This window comes from Cebus imitator, unplaced genomic scaffold, assembly GCF_001604975.1.
Source record: "Cebus imitator isolate Cc_AM_T3 unplaced genomic scaffold, Cebus_imitator-1.0 Scaffold699, whole genome shotgun sequence".
In the NCBI taxonomy this organism is placed as follows: domain Eukaryota; kingdom Metazoa; phylum Chordata; class Mammalia; order Primates; family Cebidae; genus Cebus; species Cebus imitator.
In genome coordinates this window covers 507,035-517,009 of record NW_016108014.1, presented here as the reverse complement: position 1 = coordinate 517,009, position 9,975 = coordinate 507,035, and positions in this window count along the sequence as shown.

Below are 9,975 nucleotides of genomic sequence, written 5' to 3'. Positions count from 1 at the left end.
TCTATCTAACTCTCTGGATGATGGTAGGAGGTCGAGGTTCATTTTAAGTAGTAAGTACTGAAAGGAAGGGATAAAAATGATTTTCAGTTGACTGGATTAAAACCCACTGCAGTTTGATTTTTTTTTTTTATTGTTGATTCTGGAAAAGTGAGACTTTTATTAGGCCAGGATTTAAATTAATAGGAAAAAAAAGACCACTGATATTTTTCTACAGAAGATACTGCATTTAATACATTCTCAAACAGAGAAAAATAATGTCTTGATATCCTCCTTGCTGAAACAAGAGCAGGCACAAAAAGCCACCCACCCTGGTGTTTTTCCTCTCTGCTTGGAGAGAGGAAAAACAAGTTTCCAGCATTTTCATATGCATAGCCGGAAGTAGCCTCTGTATTTGTGAAAAGCCTTTATTTCATAGTGTAATTGTTATAAATAACAGGACAGAGAAATATAGTAGAATATAACATTCCATATAATGTAATGTATATTAGAATAGAATGAATAAAAATCATTTGCATCTTCAAAGATAAATATTCTGAACATGCCCAGATTTTGGTTAGTTTGTATGCACACTATGTAATTGCAGTTTGGATTATAAATCAGATCATGTGGTTTAAATTTCACCCCGACCCCAAAACCCCAATATGTGATTTGCATAGTTCAACATTAGTCAGCCCCTTCCTATGGATGTATAGATGTGTTATTAAGTGTTTAACCCCATCTTGGGGGATATCTAGACTGTTTCAACAACTTTGCCCACGTCTGCAAAGAATCCCCATAGTCTCTGCAATTCTGAGATCTGGAATGGCCACAGTGAAGTCTGTGAGCATATTTCAAGGCTCTTGCAAAACATTTCCAAAATGCCCTTCAAAGAGATTTTTCTAATTTATATTGTCACAATGCTATCCTATGGGAGTGAACATTTTACCTCCATACTTCCCAAGAATTACGATCATTTTAACAGCTCATAATTTGATAGCTACGAAGCGGAATGCTCTTCCGGTCTCTTCCCTCTCCTCCTCCCTTTGCTCTTCACTCTCCTCCTCCTCCTTCTCTTTCTCCTCCTCCTCTTCTTGCAGGAGCAGAAATAACAAATTAAAAAGAAATCTTGGGTGTTGGTATTTGTGCAAACTCCCTGGTGATTCTAATGTTCAGCCAAGATTGAAAACTGCTGTTCTAGCTCGTGTCACTGCAGACTTCATGTTACCTCCTTACTTTCATTATAAGATGAAATCTTAGATTGAATTTTTAGATTCAGTCTTACTCCAATCTCTCATTCCCTCAAATGGTAGCAGTAAACCTCCAAATTCCAGTCACTATACTGAGTTGAACCATCAACATTCCTACGTTGCCTCAACTTTTATGCACACCAACACTGAGACACACCCCACCCTTTGCAAAGTCACCTGTCTCAATGACCTCCTTCTCCTCTTCCTCCTCCTTCTTTCTTCTTGTTCCTTTCTTCTTCTCCTTTCCTTCTCCTCCTCCTCTTTTTCCTCCTCGTCCTCCTCTTTTTCCTCCTCCTCCTCCCCGGCCCCCTTCTTCTTTGCCAAACTACCTAATTTGGCCATCTCTTGGAAGAGTTTCATTTCTTGGTTTGTCTTTACATTTCTTTTAAAAAATTTTTAACTGACATAGGATAATTTAAGAGGTACATAGTGATGTTTTGATATACATGATGTATACTGATCAGATTAGGGTAATTAGCACATTCATCATCTCAAACAATATCATTTCCTTGTGTGGGGAAAATTCAGTTCCCTCTTTCAAGCTATTGGAAACTATATAATATATTTTTATTACTACAGCCATCCTACAGGGATATAGAACACTAGAGCTTTTTCTGTCTAGCTGTCATTTTGTATCCTTTATCTACTGGGCTGTTCAGCCTTTGTTTGCTGAGTAGTAAGAATTAATCTACATAACAAGCCTTAAATATAGCAAATACATAAAAAGGCATTAATATTGTTCTAAATATAACAAATACTTTGTTCACAGTTATCATTCTTCTTTTTAGTTTGTTTATGGAACTGCATTTTTGGAAGGTACAGTAGTGTTAAATTGCTTGTAGCTGTATCTTTCATTTTTTCCTTTGTTATTCACTCTTCTTTGTGTTTAGAAAGTCACTTTTCTTTCTGACATGAGATATTGCCCACATAATTTTGTAATATTTTTCATCTTTAAATATTAGAATTTGGCCAGGTGGAGTGGCTCACACCTGTAATCCTAGCAGTTTGGGAGGCTAAGGTGGGAGGATTGCTTGAGGCCAGGAGTTCAGGATCAGCCTGGGCAATACAGTGAAACTGTCTCGACAAAAAATTTGGGAAATAGAGGCAGGAGGATTGCTTGAGCCCAGAAGTTGGAGGCTGTATTGAGTTATGATTGTGCCACTGCACTCCAGCCTGGGTGATAGAGCAAGATCTTGTCTCTAAAAAAGTAAATATATATTCATATAGAAATATTATATATACATATATAATATATATTATGTATGTGTATGTAATATATATGTATGTGAACATACATACAATATATAGGTATATGATACATACATATCATAAATGATACATACATATGATACATACATACAATATATATATTGTATATATGTATATAAACTGAAAGCATTTGGAACTCACTTGAGTCTATGGTGTGAAACCAAGATATAACTTTGTTTTATTTGAATTTTAAACCAGTTATTCTAACATCATGTATTAGTCTGTCCTTATGCTGCTATGAAGAAATACCCGAGACTGGATAATTAATAAAGAAGAGAGGTTTAATTGACTCACAGTACCACATAGCTGGGGAGGCCTCAGGAAACTTACAATCATGGTGGAAGGCACCTCTTCACAGGGAGGGAGGAGAGAGCATGAGAGCCAAGCAAAGGGAGAAAAACTCCTTATGAAACCATCACCCCTGCTGATTCAATTACCTCCCACCATGTCCCTCCCATGACATGTGGGGATTATGGGAACTGCAATTCAAGATGAGATTTGGGTGGGGACACAGCCAAACCATATTGCGCCATGTATTAAATATTTTATTATTTCCTCAGTGACCACAAACGTTACTCATTTATATCCATGTGAGTTTCTGTTCTCTGTTTTATTGTAGGGTGTCTTACAACATAGTTTAATATAGCAACTCATGCTTTCTTATATTTTCCATATTATTATAGGTATTAATACTAATTTTTGTCTTTAGATAAATTTCATTTACTAAATATCACCAAAACTCATTGAGATTTTAATTGGACTTTTTTAAAAGATGAATCAAATTTTTAGTATACATTCTTTATAACATTGTGTTTTCCCATGCAAAGACATATATATTTCCAGGTTTTTAGCATCTTTGTAGAAGCCTTGAACACTTTTGCTAAACTTTCTCAGGAAGGTCTTGTTTATTTGCATCATTTTTAACTGAGCTACTTAATTGATCTTATTGCCTGTGAAAAAGTATAGCTTTCCCTCTCTTCCCATAGTTATATCTTTGGCTCCTTTTTCTTGTTTTATCCTACTGGCCACTTTCCAAACTGTGGTTGGCAATGTTTCTGATTCTTAGGGGAGAAAAATATCCCTAGAACAGCCTTTTGTAGGTAACACTCAGAACTCTGGTTCTGATTTTAGCAGATGTCTAAAATATAAAACAACAGGGACTTCTCTGTTCAAGAAAATGTGCACCCTGCAGCCAAAAGAAAACGTTCATCACATTTAAGAAGAATCTTCCCAAGTCTAGATTACTAAGTGTGCTCTGTTTTTGAGAAGGGTTGTTGAAATTGAGCAAGGGCATCCTCACACCTTTATGCATGAGCAGTGCTCTGGAATGGGCTCATTCTGACTTTTAGGAACTAACCATTAAACGTGCAGGAATTGTGTGAACAATCTGTCTAACCGTTTGTAGCTTGAAATAAACCAGAGGGGGAGAAATTACACCATGTAAATTGGCAAACACCACTAATCAATGTGAGTGTGTATTTGGAGAGCTGGTTTGCTTAGCGCATCACCTATTGGATAATCTCATCCATACCTTCATTTAATAAGCGGCATATTCTATATGCCAAACAAGGTAAAAAGAGTTTAACAAAAATTTCAATAATGAATGCAAAGTTTCAATGAATAATTACACCAATAACCAATTGATAATACAGTTACAATGAGTACTATAAATGTCAGATGCTGTCAGAGTTTATAAAACAGACGTGTGGTGAAATCTGATGCAAGATTTCCCCAAGGAAATGACATGTCAACTTTGACCTTGCCACTTTGAAGGACTCTTGGTACATTCCATAAATACATAACCAGTTGTTTCCTGACGGGATTGACCTGCATCACATTCAGGAAAAGCATATTTTGTTTTAACAGCTTACTTCAATCAATAGAACTCACTTCTGTGGGTACTCCAAGCCTCAGGATTGAATAGTAAAATATTGACAGGGGGGAGGGAGATCTGAGATGGAAAGAGCAATACAGAGCATTGAGAGTAGAACACCTAGGAAAGTCTCTTCTGAAAGGTTTGCCATTTCAAGACTTCCCAGGTTTGCTTTCTCACAAATAAAGTGACCACCAAGTCTGGTCGTTTGGTGCTCAGATACATAATTCTCTCTGTGTGGCAGACTGCTCCCCAGAAAATAAAACGAATGAATTCCATTGTGTGTATGGACCACATTTTCTTTATCCAGTCTGTCATTGATGGGCATTTAGGTTGATTCCATGACTTTGCTATTGTAAATAGTGCTGCAATGAACATTCACGTGCATGTGTCTTTATGGGAGAATGATTTATATTACTCTGGGTATATCCCCAGTAATGGGATTGCTGGGTTGAAGGGTATTTCTGCTTACTATGCATCCATAGGAAGAATGAGATCATGTCTTTTGCAGGAACATGGATGGAGCTGGACGGTATTATCCTTAGCGAACTAAGGCAGGAACAGAAAACCAAATACTGCATGTTCTCACTGATAAGTGGGAGCGAAATGGTAAGAAATTATGAACACAATGAAGGAAACAACAGACACTGGGTCTACTTGATGGGGGAGCGTGGGAGGAAGGGGATGACAGAGGGAGAGGGGGAGAGGAGCAGAAAAGAGAACTCTTAGGTACTGGGTTTAATATGTGGGTAATGAAATAATCTGTTCAACATGCCCTCTGACACAAGTTTACTACTGCAACAAACCTTCACATTTACCCTCAAATCTAAAATAAAAGTTTGAAAAAACTAATGAATTTCACATGATTTGAAAGAAATGAAATAAAAGTATAACTTGGAGTAGGTCATATTTTCTAACTTCCCACCCAAATTCTACATACATATTTAAGTAGGTTCTTGGAATTTTCCCCCTCCACGACTGCCTTTTTGCTTTGAGTTTGTCAATAACCCAAAGTGCCAATAGGGTTTACTTTACCAAGCATTGTTTATGTTACCTTTATGCAATAGAACCACCATCTTTCTGTTGCATTTGCTGTTAAGATAGCTGATGAAATATCAGGACAACATGTTTATGAATGAGTTGTTTTTTAATTGAACTCAAACTTTAGTTCTTAGTGACAGAATTCCAAGTATAATTCTGTCGTTTATATATAAACGTCGACCTTGCATGACGTTTTGAACAAAGAGGGATGTGATAATTCAATGTCGCTCCATATATTTTTATTTCATTCATTTATACTTTCCCATATTTAGTGAAAACCTACCATTGAAAATGATTCACCATTTAGTGGAAGAAATGAGACAGATGCCCCAGTGAGTGTTGACAGGCTAGATGACCTCCTATCTGTTCACTAGCAGAGGTAGATGAGTGAACTGCAAAGGGAATACATTTAGGTTAAAAACGGGGTCTTAGAAGAAAAGTTACCCAAGGATGGCTGTGATTTGCACAAGCCTCGCTAGCAGCCAATTGTCAGCTGGAGCCAGACCCAAGGATGTTGTTCTCTAGGGTGCTTTTGGGAAAGAATGAGTGGTTCAGATTGGCTTAAAGATGGGCTGTATGGGGTTTGGGGAGGAAGAAGATGCTGGAAGTGTTATGCTGCATTTTATTTTATTTTATTTATTTATTTTTAGAGATAGGCTCTCACTCTCAGTCCACTCCACCTGGAGTTCAGTGGTGTGATCATAGCTCACTGCAGCCTTGACCTCCTTGGCTCTAGTGATCCTCCAATCTTAGCCTCCCAAGTAGTTGGGACTACAGGTGCACACCATCATGCTTGACTAACTTTTTACATTTTTTGTAGACAGAGTTTTGCTGTGTTGCTCAAGCTGGTCTCAAACTCCTGGCCTCAAGTGATTCTCCCACCTTGGCTTCTCAAAGTGCTGGGATTATAGCTGTCAGCCACTATTCCCAGCCCCTGTACTGCATTTCAAAGCATGTTCCATATTGGAACAAATTGGATAGAAATGGTTCTGGGGTTTTTGTTTGGTTTAGCAAGATACTATGGAGTATGTAATCAGTAAGGAATTTTTAAAAAAAACTAAAAGGAGCATGGCGACTTAGATTGATTTGCATTAAAAATGAATTGGCTCCTTATAAAAATTAGTTAGGTGGTGATTGTCAGATCAGTGAGAAATTTAAGGAAAATTAATAAGGACTTGCATTGGATTGATTTCCATTAGGAAAAATTAATTGGCCTCCTGCTCAAAATTAGTTAGCAGGTGTTTGTCACGATTTAGACAAGGATTAATGAAAGTTTTATATAAAGTGGTTCTAGAGAAAATATAAATTAGGAAAAATAGTTGTGAAATATAAGAGAGCTTCTCTAGAATTTCGTGATTGTATGCATGTAAAAGAGAAAATATCAGTTTCAAAAAATATATGAACCTGAGTGACTATGCGTAACATGTCTCATTCAACCAGCGTGCGGAGGTTGAAAGGGGGACTGTCTTTCTAGATAATGAATTGAAGGTATCATGCAAACAGTTAAAAGTAACAATGATAGATACCCATTCAATATCACCAGATTCGGAAACAATCACATATAGTTTTTTTCCATTATTTTAAAGTTCAACTTCTTTGACTGTTAAAGATTTATTAGTATGTTTGAAGCCAGGTACAAAAAGGATTTGGAGACACAGAGCAAAGTGTTGAAGCAAGTACACTGGGAATTTTTCTTTGGGTTTTGAGATCCCGTTATTATAATTCCAAGTGTGCACTGGTTGCAGATTGGTGAAAGGTTTATTAGCTTCCTATAAAACCTTCCTTAATTAGCCCAAACTGAGGCAATGCAGCTTCAAACGAGAAAATCTCCCTTTTCAAAAAGTGCACTCAAATCAGCTTAGCGAACCACTGGCCAGAGGAACAGTCCCAGCTGGCCTGCAAAACTGCACCCTTGACTGCTGAGATCCCACTGTGATTCATGGCCCACGGGGTCATCCAGCAAGAATTGGGAACACCACAGCCCACTGCAAGGAAAGTGCAGAAATCATGGCTCCCTGCGGGTATTCACAACAAAGACTCACAGAGGTATGAAGACAACCTCAGGGAAAGCTTTTACTGTGAGCCCATGGACATGACTCAGACTCTGCTTCTCCCGCTGTCAGCCACAAAACCAGCAAGAGAAAAATTGAGAAGGGTTAAGAAAAATCACTTTTGCCTTGCAAGAGAAGAGAGACTCAATGTGTTCAGTTTTCATCGTCACGGATGGGGTATGTTCAATGAGATGAAGGAAATTCTCATTAGTTGAAAGTTTAATTGATTTTGGTGCAGGCATTATGCCTACAAAACAACCGCCCACTGCCAGTTAATTTGCCAGGATAAATAAAGCTAGCTGGGCCCGTTCAGGCTTGGTGCATGGCTTCACTGTTAAGGGTGGAGCCCACAAAAGCTTGCATTTGTCCCAGATCTCTCTAAAGCTCTTTCCACATGCCTATAGAATGAATCACGCTGGAGCTGAAATCTCTAGTAAGTGCACTAGTAAAGTAAGAGGTTGAGATGAATTATATACTCCTATGCAGTTGCAGTCCATCAGATTTTTCATTTTATTTTTCGGTAACTGTAACCATGGGAGCACAAAGGAAGGTCAGGCAGAACAAGAAGTACTGCCATAAGATTTGAAAAACCCTTCATTATAATTTTTTCATTTTATTAGGAGATGTGTAATAACGGAAGCCACGTAGACCAAGGACACTAAAAGATTTAACAAAAGTCATGCAACAGCACATGACCATATGAAGCCTGGATAAGAAAACATTCAGAAAGACAGGAGGGAGTCTTTTAATTAAAGAGATAAGAGACTACTGTTAATGCAAAAAAAATCAAAATAATGTTTATAAACACTTACCGATATTGTTGCAGTGTACAGTGTTGATGTCAAAGAAACGTCCAACAACCACATTAAAAAATGAGCAAACAGCTAGGCACTGTGGCTTGCACCTGTAACCCCAGCACTTTAGGCAGCCGAGGCAGGCAGATCACTTGAGGCCAGCAGTTCGAGACCAGCCAGGCCCTGTCTCTACTAAAAATACAAAAATTAGCCAGGTGTGGTGACGCATCCCTATAATCCCAGCTACATGGGAGGCTAAGGCAGGAGAATTGCTTGGACCCAGGAGGCAGAGGTTGCAGTGAGCTAAGATCATGCCTCTATGCCTCTGCACTCCAGACTGGGTGACAGGGCAAAACACAGTCTCCAAAAAAAAAAAAAAAAAAAAAAAAAAAAAAAAAAAAAAAAAAAAGGAAAAAATGGGCAAAAGATATGAACAGACACATCTCAAAAGAAGACATACACACAGCCAACAAACATATGAAAAAATACTACATATTACTAATCATCAGAGAAATGCAAATTAAAATCACAGTGAGATACCATCTCACATCAGTCAGAATGGCTATGATTAAAAAGTCAAAAAACAACAGATGCTGGCAAGATTGCAGAGAAAAGGGAACACTCACACATGGTTAGTGGACATGTAACTTAGCCCAGCTACTGTGGAAAGCAGTTTGGAGACTCCTCAAAAAACTAAAGCAGAACTACCATTCAACCCAGCAATCCCATTACTCAGTATATGCTCAAAAGAATATACATTGTTCTATCATAAAGACGCATGCATGTGTATGTTCATTGCAGCACTATAGCAAAGATATGGAATCAACCTGGATGCCTATTAAGAGCAGACTGAATAAAGAAAATGTGGTGCATATACACCATGGAATACCATGAAGCCATAAAAAGAATGAGATCATGTTCTTTGCAGCTACATGGATGGAGGTGGAAGGCATTGTTCTAAGTGAATTAACACAGAAACAGGAAACAAAATACCACGTTTTCACTTATAAGTGGGAGCTAAACATTGAGTACACATGGACACAAAGATGAGAACAATAGACACCAACGCCTACTTGAGGGTGGAGGGTGGGGATCAAAAAACTACCTATGGGATACTACGCTTATTACCTGGGTGATGAAATAATCTGTAAACCAAACCCCCATGATGTGCAATTTATCCATTTATCAAACATGTACATGAACTCTCTGAACTGAAAATAGAAATTGGAGAGAAAAGGTAAATTAAAAATAAATATGTAATTAAATAAATGTATGAGCCTTAGCTGAATGCTATAATATTTTATAACAAATGAAATATACATTCTTTGAGCAATGCAGAAATAGGTTTTTTGTTGTTGTTGTTTAATTGTGCATCAAGCAATTACTAAGGTGATTTGTACAAAATATAAGGCTACAAAACATGTTGCTTTTGCAGGGGGTCATTGAAAAACTACTAAGATGATTGGCAAAAAAGAGCAAGGTCCTTGAATTAAGAAAATGAAAAGATAACTCCAGTAGGCTAAGTGAATGATTTTGGCCAGTGCTTCCTCTATGTACCAGGAATGACTGACAAAATGGATAATATTTGACCATTTTCCATGTGCAGATAGGGACTCACAGAAACCAGGTGATATGAATAGCTGTCGATATCTGATCCCTTGGAGTCAGACCTGGGTACAGCTCAGCTGTACCACTTTCCTTGGTGGTGACATTGGTTCGTT